At 32.2% G+C, this 13017-nt stretch overlaps 1 protein-coding gene across 2 annotated transcripts in view; it reads left to right on the top strand.

Moving 5' to 3' along the window:
• LOC140450169 (myogenesis-regulating glycosidase) overlaps positions 1 to 13017 on the top strand; it is a 194935-nt gene that overhangs the window by 1104 nt on the left and 180814 nt on the right. The gene's annotated exons all lie outside the window — the stretch shown is intronic.

The following is a 13017-nucleotide window of genomic DNA, read 5'->3' as shown; positions in this document are numbered from 1 at the left end:
TGTGCTATTCGAGACCACGTTGTTCCTGTTAATTTTCTAATATCATAATCCCATCTGAGATTTGGGCGCCTCTTTGGTCTCTTAGCGTTCCTGAGGTACCACATAGTTGTTCTAGTGGTCCATCTGTTATCTGTTCTTCTTGCCATATGTCCTGCCCATTGCCATTTCAGGGATTTTATTCTTTGGATTACATCAGTCACCTGGGTTTGCCTCCGTATCCATTCAATTCTTTTACGATCCCTCTTTGTTATCCCTAGCATACATCTTTCCATTGCTCTTTGAGTTACTTGGAGTTTCGACGTTATTTCTCTCTTTAATATCCAAGTTTCACATCCATATGTCAAGACGGGTAATATGCATTGATCAAATACACTCTTCTTGAGGTATAGTGGCATTTTGGACTTGAAGACTATGGAATTTCGTCCGAATGCTGACCACGCTTGTTTTATTCGTCTGTTGATTTCCGGAAGTAGTGATCCCGATTTATGTATGAGCTGTCCCAGGTATATGTATTCATCTACTACTTCTAGCGAGGTTTCATTAATTTTTATTTCCACGTTGGCGATCAGATCATTGCACATTATTTTAGTCTTTGCTAGGTTCATTTTTAGGCCTACCTCATTGCTGGCTGTATTAAGGTCATTAATTTGCAGTTGTAATTCTTATATAATATTATTAATATATATAATATTCTTAACAATGTATATATATATATATATATATATATATATATATATATATATATATATTGTTAAGCTATGTAAAATTGAAAATAATATTGGTTTGCTTTTAATATGTTTCTATCTATCTATCCAACAAACTAATATTTTTAGATGCATTTATAAAACATAAAGCGATTAAAATTTTGATTGATTCTTAATCGGAGATATCGTTAATTAATAAAAAACTAGTAAAATAATTAAATTTGGACAGATTTGTGTATAAGATTCCTAGGGTTGCTTTAGTGGGTACAAACAATAAAATATTGACGACAGTAAACGAAGGTTTGGGAGTACGGATCAGAGTGGGAGACCAATTCTATATTATGCAATGTGTCATGATCGAATATTTAAATCATGATATGATAGTGGGAATTGATGAATTGAGTGAAAAACATATCACCTTTAATTTTTCGGAAAATAAACTGAAAATCAGAGCTGAACCAGACAACACAGAAGAAGAAAAGGAAACAGATAGGAAAACAATTTTTGAAAGGATAAATGAACAGGAAAACCATAAAGAAATCAATATGACTGTAGGGGATAAATCGAAAGTACAAGAAAAAAATCAATCAGAAGAGAAAAAGAGAAAGAAGAAAAAGAAGAAGAGTTCGAAAAGAAAGCAAGAAAACAAGGTGGAGACAAGAGAAAAACAGGAAATAGAAGGTACAGAAGAATTGTTGGCAACCGACGATAAAACAGAAAGGAAGCAGGAAGAAAAGGAAGTTATCATAAGAGAAATGAAATGAGTAGAAACGTGGTGCTCAGAATACCAAATGGAAATTGAAGATAGAGGAAAAATAGAAGAAGAAATAAAGAATGAGGACAGAGAAGAAATGGCAATTATGGACGAGAATCCAGAATTTTGTGAAGAAATATGGACTGTGAACACATGTGAACAAGATGAAAAAATCGAGTGGTGATTTGCGAATATGTTTAGATGCAAGAAACATTAATTCGCACACAATCGCTCAATACGAAGCGCCTTTGAACATCCAAGCCATATTTGGACGAATTACAGGATCACACATTTTCTCCAGAATCGACTTAACATACAGTTTTTTGTTAATACCTATGACATAAAAGTGTTTGTGATCGAGACGTATTTGAACTGTGCACCAAATACGGTTACCAAAGAGGCGCCTTTATATATAATGAAAGGAACAATGCCTACAAGACCGTGGAAACACACCGCCCCCAGACAATACGAAGAAGTGATCGAGGTGGTTCAAAGAAGATTAAGACGAAGTGGAGAGAAATATCTCCAAAGGCAAGAGAGGACCCGAAGAAGAAGGCCGATCACATTCCAGAAAGGGGATAAAGTCTTAGTGAGGGCACTGAGGGTGTCGAATTTACAAAATGGTATTTGTGCTAAATTGATGCCGGTATTTGAAAGTCCATATAGGGTCAATACGGAAAATGGGGTAAATAGTTATGAATTAGCGCACATAGAGCCAGTCAATATACGGGGTACTTTTAACATTCACGACATCTATCAGTATCATGAGTAGATTTTAATAACATAGTGAAATAATTTGATCCTGGAAAACTTGTGTCATTTAAAAAAATAACAAAGAGTTTTTCGGCAAATCCAATAGCGGGGAGTTGTTAAGCTATATAAAATTGAAAATAATATTGGTTTGCTTTTAATATATTTCAAAGTACAAAATAAAAGATATTTCGAAGAAATGAAAGTCCATTATCCTGGATTACCTGTAGTAAATAAAATGATAAAAAGATATGCATAAATTATTTTCTTTGTAAAATATATTCGAGTGACGTGAGTGAGCTTAGTGAAATCGTGAACAATATGAGCGGGTTTTCCAAATAGACTTGTACGTCGATATACAGTGAATAAGACAATAGAATAGAAATATTTAGAAAATATAATTCTCCGTTAGTTCTTAAGAATTTGTAGAAACCGATTAGCATGTTAATAGTTTTTAGAAAATTTAGAATTGTAGGTAAAATTGTTGTTTGTTATCTAAATGGTGGCTGCTTAGGGAAAAAGTCTTAGGGGACTGCTAAGAATAAATAGTGTAGGCTACAAGGAACAAAGATTTGGACAACTCATCATCAGAGAGATAGTTTTACCATTCGTCTGTTTTTCTTTATTAACAACACATTTTTTAAACATTGCTTTAGAAAGGATAGGAATATTTGATCAGGGGATTTAGAACAACAATTTTGATTTGAAAATTTAATTTATATTGTATATCCCATTAATTTTTGAAGGTTCACGTACGTAGAACAAAATTTTGATAATCATTATATGAGACACAAATACTGGTACATAATTTCTTAAGTCCATGAGAAATTTACAGATTTTCATTATTATTTAACGAAATAGTAACCTAATTTCAAATACAACAAGATAATTTTGGCAAAATCGCCATTCATCTATCCTCTTCAGTAGGATAGATGAATAGGAGACAGGTTGAAGGCTATGCTATGTATTTTAGAGGTGGGTCATGTACGTTTTTATCGTTAACGAAACTGAACCGTTTTTTATAAACAAGTAACTAGTTAATTGTTTAACAGTAGTTTCAAATAAGCGAGTACATAAACAAACATATTGGCTATTATTGTTTATGAGTATATGTATTGAAGTGAAAGCAACTAACGAAGGATATATTTAATATAACTTGAAAAATAAACTAAACAATACAAATAGTAAATAGTACTTACATTTACATTACACATTATATTAAATCGCAAATCGTCTGAATTGACATTTGCAAACATAAGTTTTTCCACTTTACTTGTTGTTAACTGTGTTCTTCTTTTATTTAAAATTTAACCAGATTTTGAACATGTCTTCACAAGGAACATAGTTGCTACAATATTACAATATTTATGAAAATAGTGGTTAAGTTAGGATATACATATCGATGGTTTTTCCACCACTGTAATGGACAGTTCCAATCTCCGTTCGAAGTTTTTCTGGGTAATATATCATGAGACAAATGCATGTCGACTTCTTTTATAGTTCTCTATAAAGGTGTACGTTTAGATGAGTCATGTCCAATTAATTCATCAAAAATACACCATGGACTTAAGTCATCTTTATCTGTTTCTTTATCTTTCTTTTTCTTGTACTGGTTGATTTTCAATAGTACAATCTTCTTTTTCTTTAATTATATAAGTAACCAGCTTCTTAACTCTTCCTTTTGTTTTTTAGCTTAATTTTTATTAGAAAATCCCTGCATTTTAAATCCTTATTTGTCGTTAAGGAATCTACGGTTTCTAACTGGTAAGCCAACTAGTTGATGATTGATTCAAAAAAACTACGATTAGATGATCTGAGAGACTACTACAAAACTAAAAATAACATGCGACTCTTTCTGGACGGTGGACAGTCGGGCAATCGGTTGACGTTAAAAATAAAATAACTAGGTATTCTAATTGATGAATGAGTTTCGATTTTCGATTAATCTGCGTTTTCGATTTCAAATCTTTATTGATAGTTAGTCAAAGGATTTATTTATAGTAAATATTCAAGTAAGAAGATAAAATAAAAAAAGTCGATTTTTTCGACATTTCGTTAAAAAACACATTTCAAAAAAGTATCTTATCTTCAGAAAGGCTTTTAAAGTATCAATTACAACATAACAAAGTTCCCAAATGGCCAATCCTGCCGAATCTTGGCCTCCCCTTTCCATGTTTAGTAACGGTTTACAATTGCAGTGTCAATTCGATGGTGAATTTCCTGGGGGTGCTCTACGAGCCGTTAATGCAGTGTTTCTCCTTTGCCTTCTGCATTCTTATGCCGTTGACCATTATTTGTTGATTCTTCCGCCTTCGGAGCTGATTTCGGCCTAGAACAATTAATAAAAACGGGTTTAGCAGAAAGATTTAGGGGGATAGAACAGAGTGGCACATTGTCATTATGTACATTTATGAATTCACGATTTAAAATGCAGGGATTTTCTGATAAAAATTAGGCTAAAAAACAGAAGAAAGAGTTAAGAAGCTGGTTACTTCTATAAGTAAAGAAAAAGAAGATTGTACTATTAAAAATCAATCAGTACAAGAAGAAGAAACCGATAAAGATGACTTAAGTGGTGTATTTTTGATGAATTAATTGGACATGACTCATCTAAACGTACACCTGTAACGAGAGCTATATAAAAAGTCGACATATATTCGTCTGATGATATATTATCCAGAAAAAATTCGAACGGAGATTGAAACTGTCCATTACAGTGGTAAAAAAACCATCGCCATGTATATCATAACTTAACCACTATATTTATCAAATATTGTAATATTGTAGCAACATCTGTTCCTTGTTAACACATGTTCAAAATCTGGTTTAATTTTAAATAAAAGAAAAACACGGTTAACAACAAGTAAAGTGGAAAAATTTATGTTTTTATATGTCAATTTAGACGATTGGCGATTTAATAATAACGTGTAATGTAAATGTAAGTACGATTTACTATTTGTATTGCTTAATTTATTTTTCAAGTTATAATAAGTATATCATTCATTAGTTTCTTTCACTTCAATACATATACACATAAACGATAATAGCCAATATATTTGTTTATGTACTCTCTTACTTGAAACTACTGTTAAGCAATCAACTACAGTTCATCTAATTTACTTGCCGTTGCACGTCATTATCATGACAGAGATCGAAGTTGACATAGTTGCCGAAGTATAAAAAATCCTGAATCCATTTTAAATCAAATAGGTCACATAATTATTGCAAAAATGGATTATACAACAAAACAAATTAATATTTAATGTAAATAAATAGGAACAAAACAAGAGTTAAAAAATAATCTTGTTAAAAACAATTTGAGTATAAAGATGTAAAATGGAATACTTAAACAAAAACAACACTTTTTTCATTACTTATTAACATTAGTCAACACCGCAACTGTCAAATAAGTGTTACCAATTTATGCCAAAATATCACCTTCGTTCGATTACACTTACAGTGTGTTCCGAACAAATGTTCTTCATAAAAACGCTTTATAATGCATTTATACAAATTAAATTAAACATTGTGTATTTCTTTAAGTCAACATTCATAGAAATCTTTAAATAATATTTCTACGCGTATACAATAAAATATGTCTAGTAGCTGTAATGCCAGTGTACTCGGCAAAGATATTCTAAAAAAGAACACATGTTCTTTGTTGGTATTATGTGACCTAACGGGCTATGACGCGGATGACGTGCAACGGTAAGTAAATTAGATGAAGTATAGTTGAATAATTTAACGTTACTTGTTAACGAAAAATGGTTCAGTTGCGTTAACGATAAGAACGTCAACGACCCACCTCTACTCGTTCCACAATATTAAAATCAGTGTCCTTACTTACACCGCGACATTGCCAAATAATTTTGTATGAAGCTTTTTTTATTGTGGCGTCATAATGCAGTTTATTATTTTTATTGGGAATAAGGCACAATGTGACTTTAAAATAATCTTATTTTGATGTTTAGATTTCGAATTCAAAATTCGTGCTTTAAAAGAAATTTAATTTCTGTATTGCATTTAGACTCACAGAAGCCAATTTGATGTAAAACAAAAATATGAAAAACACAAAAAAGTGTGACAAATTAAACTATTGCAATGATTTGCTTGTAAAAACGAACTTTATTTACATGGAAAGATAATTTATATATCAAAACCAAAACTATACTACTTCTATAAGTAAATGGCAATGTTCTTTTCTATAAAACAATAAAATCAAATTTCAAATAAATGAAACTCTAAACTCCTGGTCTCCGATGTAAATAAATTGTCTTTCAAAGTTTGTCCCAAAATCTTCCGGATTGAAACCCGTATTAAATAAGGAAAGCAAATAACTGACAGTTTTACTTCCAACTTAACTGTCTGCAGCATATATCTCTGGACACATAGAAAAACGCTTTCACTCACAAACTCTGATGATGATGAAAAAGACTGATGATCTTTATTAATATTGGGTTTAAATTTTAAACAATATTTTCCGGATGTTTTTGATAATTTATGTCCAACATTGATATCATACTTTGCCGACATTTTGACATTTATTCAGAGAATCTATTAATGAGAATCTATTAGAGATATAGCCATTCTCTCTGAGAGCAAGAAAAAAGGAAATGGAACCGAAAAATTAAAAGACAATGTACATTTCTCCTCAGGAGTGGGAAAGGATAAAAGAGCAAGAGATATCAATATTTGTATACAAGAAATTCGAAAAATATATTAAATCTTGGGAACAATACAACGAACGTTTTATTAAAGTGACGATTCTCCTAAGAGGAACACAAACAACAATTCTGGGGGTATATGCCGTAAATGATGACTACTCGGTGCAAGAAAAGGAAGCTTTTGAAGAAGACTTTTGAAAAATCCTGAACGAAATTCCTAATAGCCATGAGATTATATACGGAGGAGACCTTAATGCCAGAGTAGGAAAACAAGTACAAAGTAAAGTGGTAGGCATGCATGGAGAAGAAATTGTTAACAACAACGGAGAAAGACTAATAAATATATGCCAACAATATGAGTTAAAGATTTTGAATGGTTTTTTCGCTCACAAGAACATACATAAATACACCTGGTATCAGCACACAAGAGGCCTAAAATCGATAATAGATTATTTTATAACAAGACAACAAACTAGGTTAAGAGTACAGGACGTAAAGGTGAATAGAGGAGCAGAGTGCGGCTCGGACCACTGCCTGATAATAGGAAAAATATATACACCATTCGTCGACAATAACCACACAGACATCAACAAAGCACACAGAGAAAAAATAGAAAAAACTACGTACACATTAGATAATATAGATAACGAGAGCACACAGTTACGTTACTCCTGGAGACTAACACAAAAACTACAGGAATCACACATATCAACGACGGATGAATACGAACATATAAAAAACTACATGAAAGACGCAGCGCTAGAAGCCTTAGGGCCACAGGTACGGAGAGTAGATAAACCATATTGGTGGGATAAAGAAGTGGAAAAAAAGATAAAAAGAAAAAAGAAGTATATCTAAAGTTATTACAACAGAGAGACGAACATACAAAACAACAATATAAAAACTTAAATAAAGAAGTCAAACGAGAAGAAGTTAAAAAGAAAAATAGGGTATAGTAACAAAAATGCCAATACCTAGACAACCATATAGGAGAGAAAAAGAGCTCTGAAGCCTGGAGAACTATAAAAGCGATAAGAACAACGACAAAAAACCAAGTCATAATAAATAGAATACCAAAGAACACATGGGTAGAGCATTTTGAGAAATTATTAACAGAGAGAAGAGAAATGTTTAAACAGACAAATGAACAAGTGGAAGTACAAGGAAGAATCGAAATATCAATAGAACAAGTGAAAGAAGCAGTTAAGGGAATGAAATTTAAAAAATCTCCAGGCCCAGGCGGAATACATCCAGAGTTGATTAGGTATGGATCATCAAAACTGTTTGAAATGATCCGAAAATTATTCGAAAGATGCTTAAACGGAGAAGAAGTTCTAGAAGAATGGAGACAATCGTATATCTCTCCAATGCACAAAAAAGTCACAAGGATGGATCCTAAAAACTATAGAGGGATCGCAGTGATTGCTACTATAGGCCGACTGTACTCAAAAGTACTACGAAACCTGATGAAGAAAATGATATTAAAGAAAAACAACCCGAAAAACAAGAGGGATTTAGGGCCGAACGCTCCACTATGGATCATATTTTCACATTTAAAAATGGCAATGGAAGAACGAGTGCAGAGAAATAGAGAAACCCATAAAGCTTTAATAGATTTGGAAAAAGCATATGACAGTGTACCGCACAGTGAAAAGCATATAACTTAAAAATAAACCCAATTCTTATTAACGCCACTCACAAATATTACGAACAAAACTTTGCAAGAATTAAAATGGGACAAGAAATCACCTCTCCTTTTTAAACAACAAAGGGACTAAGACAAGCCTGCTGTCTGTCACCCATCTTATTTAAATTCTATTTGGACAGATCCTTAGTGAAATGGGTAAAAAAATGTAGAAACATGGGAATAACGGTGGAAGAAAACAAGCTATATACACTTTTCTTTGCGGATGACCAGGTAGTAATTGCCGAAGACAGGTATGATCTTAGCTGTATGGTAAGAAAACTGCAAGAAGAATATGAGGTGGCAGGTCTAAACATGAATATGACAAAATGTGAATATCTCTCAGTGGGAACAGATGAAATATGTGACCTAGTCTTGGAAGACGACAAAATCAAAGGCGTGCAATCCTGCAAATATTTGGGGGCCATTTTCAACAAGAAGGGAAATAGCGCAGATGAAATCAGGGAAAGAATAAACAAGGGCAGAGTAGCGACCCGTGCCTTAAACTCTCTTCTATGGCAAAAAACTATTCGACGAGAAACCAAAAAACATATTTACGGTAGTATAGTCCAAAGTATTACACTTTACGGTTCGGAAGTATGGCATGTCACCAAAGCTAATAGAAACAAACTTACGACGACAGAAATGGATTATCTGGGATGAAGCTGCGGTAGATCGAAACTGGAGAGAGTTAGAAACGAACAAATAAGAAACGAAACGAAAATGGAGCGAAATATCAATGATAACATAGAAAGAAAACAATTTATCTGGTTCGGACATGTTAAAAAAATGCCAGAGTACAGATGGCCTAAAACTTAGAAGAGTACTGAAATGGATCAATCTTGAAAGAAGAAGGATGATCACGGAGAAGTTGGCGCAACGATATTGATGAAGATATAGATAATATTGTGGCCAGAGACTTAGAAGAGGCAACTGCATATGACAGAAAAAGATGGAAATTGGCGGCAGATAAGAGGCGACAGCCGTATTAAATCTCTTATTATTATATACAGTGATGAGTGTCTTACCACCCGGCAAAATAGCGGAAAGGATAGAAGACAGATTAAGTTGTGAGATAGTATGAGATAAAGCTAGTTCTTGACGTGGCTATTTCACTTCAGTCATAATTATACGGATGACCTCGAAAATATTTTATTTTAATAATTTCTGATGTTAGAATAAATGATTGAATAAATTAAGATATATTATAGTAAAAAACATTAATTATTAGCGATTTTAAATTATTAATTTTTAAGTTTATTTAATAATAAAAATAACTTAACTGAAATATTTGATTAAACTAAAGGTAGGTATGTTCTATCCTAAAACAATTGTGTGTGAAATTGGCGTAATAGTTAGAGACGTGGTCTAGTGACAAGAAGATTGGAGGTTCAATTCACACCAAGGATAAAATTTTTGTTTTAGTCAATCAAAAAATAATAGAAAATATGATACATATTAGGTAAACAGTTTTCGAAAAACTCATTATTTACAATTTATTCTTATTCCAATGTTAAAAAATAGAAATACAAAATAATTCAATTTCAGTTTTACAGTCTTCAGTTGTGATTGCAAAATAATCCGGTTAAGACTGTTTAATGCCAAATCCATCACTAAATTCTCAGTGTTAATATCAATTCCTCTGTACAGGTAATGATTTTCAAAACAATTAACAACATTGTAATGGATACGCGCGAACAGCTGCCTGCTTTACAGCTAACCAAATCATCAAGCCATCAAAAATAATAACATACCGAGAAGTGTTTTTGCGCGGTAAACAGAAACTTTTTATTGAAAAAACAATTCGTGAAAATGGTTTTAACGGTCGAGAAAAAAGTGCAAATTGTTGTCTGGCATGTGAATGGATTATCAGATAACATGATTAGACAACAATTTGTAAATATGTTTCCAAATAGGCCGGCTCCAGCACGATCAACAATTCAGTCTATTATACGTAATTTTTTTACTTATGGATCCGTGTTTACTTCAAGAGGAGTTCGTAGACGAAGAGAGGTAAATCCAGATTTGGAACTAAGGGACACTTTGATTTGTGCAAGTATTGAGCAAAATCCTACCCAATCAACATCTCGTCTCGGAGAACAGTATGGAATTTCAAGATTTAGAGATTCAAAATTTTGAAAAGACATGGATACCGTCCCTATAAACTTCATAAATCCAACGAACAATTCCCTGGGGATCAATATAGACGTTTAGAATTTTGTCAAACTGCAATGGAAATGTCACATTAAGATGAACATTTTTTAGAGAACGTTTTGTTCACCGATGAATGTACGTTTTCATTGCAGGGCCGTCACAATTCAATGAATGCTTGGTATTGGTCTCGAGGAAATCCTCGTCAGATTTATGTCGCTCGTACCCCGCGTCCTCGAAAAGTAAATGTTTGGGGAGGCATAATAGGGAATCATGTCATTGGTCCATTTTTTATAGACGGTATGTTGACTGGGCGGAAATACTTGGAACTTCTGCAAAATCAAATTGTCCCAGCCCTTCGTAATTTACCAATACCTTTCGATTCCATATGGTTTCAACACGATGGTTGTTCCGCACATAATTCTCGCATCGTCAGTGAATATCTCAGTGCGACTTTTCCTAATCGATTGATTAGTGGCCACGGAGATATTTTTTGGCCTGCAAGATCACCTGATCTTGCACCTTGTGATTTTTTTATGTGGGGATATATCAAGTCCAAGCTATATGGAATTGAAGACGATAGGCCTAATTCTCTCCAAGAATTAAGAGAAAAGATCTCTGATTCAATGACGAAATTTTTATAATAGATTGAGTTATTGTTCTGCTGCTAATGGAGGCTTATTCGAACATTTATTGTAAATACATTTTATTAGAATAATTTTTTTTTATTTTTATAGAATTTTTATATTTTACATCAAACTTTTATATTTCTTCAGTGACAGTTTGGAATATTGTTCCGCTGCTAATGAAGGCTTATTTGAACATATTGTAAATACGTTTATTTACAATATTTTTTTTATTTTTGTAGAATTTTTACTTATTTAAACATTCTTTAAACGTTCTTTTAATTTTGAAGAATTTTTACTTTACTTTCGAAAGTACGGCGATACTTTTTTTTCCAATAAGATATTTGTGTTTAACTTTGAACACTTCTAATACTAGTAACGACTGACATAAATGTTTAACGATTCAAAGCAAAACGATCTCTGCATAATTTCAAATTATTAAAAAAAAAAAAAAGAAAACCACATGTGGGTTTTGAACTCTAATCGTCTGCGACGTCTTTGTCGAATTCTTACCACTAATCCACGAAGGATAGTGATTATTCCGTGACAAGAGTGTATGAAACTCCTCACATCATAATAGAAATTATTCTTGGTTAATAATTTAAAACTTTAGATTAAATAATTACATACTATTAATTAAATTATTTTATTCACATTTTTGCTTTATTGTGGTCAATCAGTTTTTACTTTATGTGAAATTAAAAAATGGAAATACGTTACACATAATAATTATGACCGAGGTGATTTAGCTCGAAGCTAACGTCTAAAGGTGTGAGACTATCGATTTATAATGTTAATTATAGGTTTCTACCGATTATTTCCCACCTCTACTACTTTCATCTCTTTTTATTTCACAACGTATTATATTTTCTATCTTTTGCGTTATTTTGCCAGTTCTTAAGGCACTCATCACTGTATCTATTAATGTATGGTAAGGATTAGTGTTTGTTTGATTTACTTACAATAACATTCCAAAAATCTGAAAAAAAGTTAAATATAATTGAAAATAAGATTATAGCTTATAGATATAGATTAAAAAACAATGTTTTAAATTAAATAAGCCCAAAATACTTATCGGGAAATGATAGAACAACACTCAAACTTGAATTTAGGTCCTTGGTGAATTTAAAAATAATATTTTTTAGTTGTGTTTTTGAGCCTTGAATATCGTAAGTTTGCGTTTTTTTCAAGTTTAAAATGTTTATGTCTCAAAAACGATCCAGTTTGTATAAACATTACAACAGACCTATTCTGTTCAGAACGGTCCAAAAGATTCGAAAAAAATTTGTGCGGACCATAAAAAATTCATTGTTACAATTTGTTTAAAAAAAATTGTTTAAAAAAATGTTTCAACAACTTTTTGTATGGGCTCTTGAACCTAAGTTTGGGATATATCATGAAAGTGAATATTCAAAACACTTTTCGCCTTGACTATATTGGCCCTTTTAATACTCAAGTCCAGATATACATTATAAAATTTCCTCCAGCACATCTGTTCATACTTTTAGTTTTCTTTTGTTTGTTGAGGATTTTCTTTTATTAAGTACTTAAGTTCAGTAAGTTTGTGGATACGGTGTATAAATGTATCTGAGATAGTACATATACCAGCAGCAGCAGACTTCAATTGCCATCATGATTTACGTTGCGTCATTTTTGGTATGTCTTTATGCTCCGTTAAGTTCAG

This window comes from Diabrotica undecimpunctata, chromosome 9 (genome assembly GCF_040954645.1).
Source record: "Diabrotica undecimpunctata isolate CICGRU chromosome 9, icDiaUnde3, whole genome shotgun sequence".
NCBI lineage: Eukaryota > Metazoa > Arthropoda > Insecta > Coleoptera > Chrysomelidae > Diabrotica > Diabrotica undecimpunctata.
The sequence above is the reverse complement of the archived record's forward strand: the minus strand, read 5'-3'. Positions and strand labels throughout refer to the sequence as shown.